We start from the raw sequence: 3,950 nt of genomic DNA, 5'->3' as shown, positions 1-3,950 counted from the left end.
TTGTTCTCAAAAGAAATTTCAATCGTTATACTGTTGATATTTGGCTCTGTTAATGAGTTTGCCGACCACTGGCCTAGATAATGTGCACTCTAAGTCTAATTAACTGAGGAGTTAAAATAAAAAGTCTAATCTAATTATTAACTTAGACATGATCCTTGTAATAGACTTTGGTGTTGGAATGGTAATCAGAATGGCTTGAACCCCAGAGACCTTCAGCAATTTTGAGCGGATGAGGTTGTTGCTGGCATGGAACTAGGAGGGCAGTTTACCAGATGGCTGCAGAGGAAGTGCCCATAGGTTGCATCCCAACCCCCGGGCTTCCTTGGCATCTCCACCTTCTAGTCTCTCTCATCTCTGATTCCCCTCAGTCTCTGCTGCAAGCCTGGCCTCTGGGGCCTCAACCACCACCCCATCCCTCCTGATGTCTCCTAAACCACAATCTCCATTCTCGATCTCCTGCAGACTCTAGATAGGGACCCACTCCTGGAAACCCCCAACATCCAATGAGTCAAAGATAACAGCAACCTCTTCTCCCTCCCTCTCCACCTCCAAGGACCAACTCCTCATGCTTCCACTCTCAAAGGTATTGTCCATAACTGACCTCCCCTGCCTGTCATTGGCAATGTCTTACTTCCTACCCTTCATCTCCAACATTTCCACTTCAACTGTTGCATAATATCTCATGTGGCCTATGGATTTCTCATTTCTCCATCTCCTCTCCACGCCCTCATTTAAAATTCTCTCATGTTTCCCTGCGGCTTAAAAGGTAAAAATTTTCTTTAGAGTCCTCCATCCATTGGCCACACTTTCTCTAGCTTCATCTCTTACCATATTCTGGTTCGAGACCCACCCCTAACTGGGGGCAGTCACATCTTCAGTACTGTGCCCTTGCGCATTTTGTTCTCTTCATCTTGGAACTTATGTTACTTCTCCTTCAACTTTCCCTGCCTAATTCTCACCCATGTTTTAAGATCCAGCTCCTAGTCACCTTGTGGGATCATTCCTGACCCACCCAACTTGGATAAGACTTCCATGCTGTGTGTCTCAGCAGAGGAGACCTCAAACCCACGTTCCCAGCAATCTATGGGGGCAACCGGTCATTGGGTAGCAACAAAGTAAATGAACCAACGAGTGAAGAAAATGCTATCAGGAGGTCTCAGCCTTTCGAATTACTCAGAGCAGAAGGTTACGGTGAAGTCTCCATTTATTTAATGCAGGGCTCACACATCACAGGCAGACCCTTCAGCTCACTTCACTCGGATGCAGCAGAAACTCCTCCCAGGGCAGAACCCTGGCATGCGGAAAATGCAATTTTTCTTCCTCCTCAGGCACACGCTTATCATGGAGTCACAGAACCCGTGCATGTCTCTGTACCCACAGCCTGAAGAAAGAACCAAAATGTGGGGAGGCAGAGCTCTTGTGCAGGAGAAGGAAACATTCAGTCCAACCAGGAACCCCCAAACTCGACTGCTCACAAACCCATTCTGTCTGAGGCACCCCCTCTTCCCATCTGCCCTTTCTGCATTTTCGTTGGGCAGGAGGACGAGGCCAGCCTTCACGGTGGCCATGACAGAAATGTCTGTGCTGCCATGGGATCTGGGAGGAGGCACTGTGCCCACTCTTTTTGGGGTGATAGTCCCTGACCCTGATGTGCTCTGGCGGCTGTCACTGTGGAGTAGTCAGCCATGTCCTTTAGAAGCAAACACGAACATCGATGTCTTCAACCACCTGGGGAGAATCCCACTGAGAATAGGATGACACTACAGCCCCTCCTCTGGGAAAGGAGGAGCTACAGGCGTGTTCATTCCAACATGTAAACATGCACGACACACCTCAGGGCACGTGAGGCATGTCAGCCACCCTCTGAAGTTCACCCATGTTCCCAGGCATAAAACAACCCCTCCCTCACCTGCCTTCAGGACATAACAGATATGCCTTAAAAAATGAAATTAAAGACCTAAAATTCACGTCTCTAAAGAAAAAGACCCAGAGGAATTGGGGGCAGGAGCCGAGGTGAGAGGTTTCTAGAAGAGAGAAAAATACCTACAGCACTTGACTCAAAGCCTCCTGGAAAAGACTCCTTTTCCTGCCTCCTAGAAGGTGAGAGGGCTGCACTTGGCCCCACAGAGCAAGGGTCTCAGCAGTCCCCCGTCCAGCCTGTCCACTACGGGCATCAGCAGAAAGTCACCGCCCTTGGGACCCAGGAGGCAGAGGTCCCGGGGTGGCTCTCGTTGGCCTCAGACTGGCCATAGGGCCAAAGGCTCTTGCTCCCTGACTTCATCCACTCACAGACTTCAGCCCTTTGTCCTTGATGGCACCTGCCCTGACCCACCCACATGCTGCCAGGGAGTGTGAGGGCCAGGCTTTAGCAGAACTTCAGGACGTGCTTGTCAGCAGTCTTTGTAGCCCATCCTCTGGCCAGAGGCTGCCAGGAAAGGACCACCCACACCTACCCTGTGCTTCCTCAGAGGACTATGCCCGAGGCCTCAGACACTTCGACCATCTCTGGGAAGCACCCCCATCCCTGTGCCCCGGGGCAGCACCCAGGGGAATGTCATGGGAGGTGTCCTGACAGCTCTCTCCCTGTGCTTCCCTAAAGGGCCCCTTCTTGCCACCAACAATTCACCTTCCCTCTCTGATTGAAAAGCAGCTCAAGCTGAGGACATTGTTGGGGCCACTATTCTGAGTGTCACAACAAAACCCATCACAACTCCCAGGGGGTCACAGTGAACAGGTTGTTAACCCAGAGGACCGTGGCTGGGGACAGGCCCCTCCCTCCAGCTCCTGTCAGCTCCTGTCTATAGAAGTGTGAATTAGCACATGGAGCCGTGAGCCCTGAGATGAAGAGTGAAACATGTGATTAGATGAATAGGTTTCTATTAGTGCAGAACACAAGGGAGGAACAGAGTCGGGGGGACAAGGACTAGGGGTGAGCACAGTGCACAGCAGCCCTCAGTGCCCTGCCTGACCCCTGGGCTGAGCCCTTACAAGCCACCTTTCTCTCCAGATCCAGGTGTGCTCACACTCCACCCCTGGGCTGGCTGTGACACTGGGCACTTCTGTGCTGCAGGGGACGGACAGGCAGGGGGCAGACCCCAGCCTCCCTCTCTGCTCATCCCTCCAGCCCTGGAGCAAGATACAGAGCAGCACATACCCCTGTTTCTCCCAGATGCCACAGTTCTAAGTATGTGAACTGCCTGCTTTTGCAAAACCTCTCAGCTTCTCTTTCTGCTCCTGCAGCCAGCCATCCAACACGATACCCATAGCTGAGGCAGAAGCTTGAAGAGAGGAGAGCATGTGGGTGAGGGTGTCATCAGATGGGATGGGAAAGCAGGTGCCCAGGTACGGACCTCACTGACAGGTGCCCAGGTGCAGACCTGAAGGTGCTAACCCTGCCACTCCCTTGAGAGGCTGCCCTTTCCTCGCTGTTCCTGGTGAGCATCCCTACACTGGCTCCGGGGCCCAGGGGTCCTTCTGCAAGTGGAGTGGTGGGAGGAAGGACATGGGGTTCAGATATGAGAAGGCAGTGCCAGCGAGGGCTTACCTGGTGTCACCTGAGACAGGAAGAAGACAGCGAAGATGAGGACATAAACCAGCTTCATGGGGCCGGTTCTGTGGGGACCGCTTTTGGAACTCCTGGGAAGAGAAAACAGGTGCATGACCATGTTATTGGATAAAAAGTAACTTCAAGCTTCCCCATACAGATCCGACCAGGGCGACTCACTGCGGGAGAGAGTGCCCAGTTTTGGCCAGAGCACTCGCTGAATGTACAGTGAGCGTGAAGCCCATGAAATGAACGGGCACAATGGTGAGCAAGCTCCATGCAGAGCTGGGCAATGCCCTTTGTTCCCGCCAAGGACCCTGGCAAATGCAGCAGTGGTCATGGAGGTAAAAGAATGGCTGCAGCAAGTTGATGTTACTCTATGAATGCGCTGGAGAGTATATGGCTT

At 52.3% G+C, this 3,950-nt stretch overlaps 1 long non-coding RNA gene across 1 annotated transcript; it reads right to left on the bottom strand.

The window, feature by feature from the left end:
- Nucleotides 1-1,186: 1,186 nt before the first annotated feature.
- LOC132226488 (uncharacterized) lies at nucleotides 1,187-3,638 on the bottom strand. Its single transcript, XR_009451067.1, has 2 exons — nucleotides 3,545-3,638; nucleotides 1,187-1,381 (listed from the first exon to the last, which is right to left on the bottom strand). It is a non-coding gene; the product is annotated as an uncharacterized LOC132226488 (long non-coding RNA).
- Nucleotides 3,639-3,950: the final 312 nt, after the last annotated feature.

The sequence above is a fragment of the Myotis daubentonii genome, chromosome 2 (assembly GCF_963259705.1).
Source record: "Myotis daubentonii chromosome 2, mMyoDau2.1, whole genome shotgun sequence".
Lineage (NCBI taxonomy): Eukaryota > Metazoa > Chordata > Mammalia > Chiroptera > Vespertilionidae > Myotis > Myotis daubentonii.
Note: the sequence above shows the minus strand (reverse complement) of the source record. Positions and strands in the feature narration are given on the sequence as shown.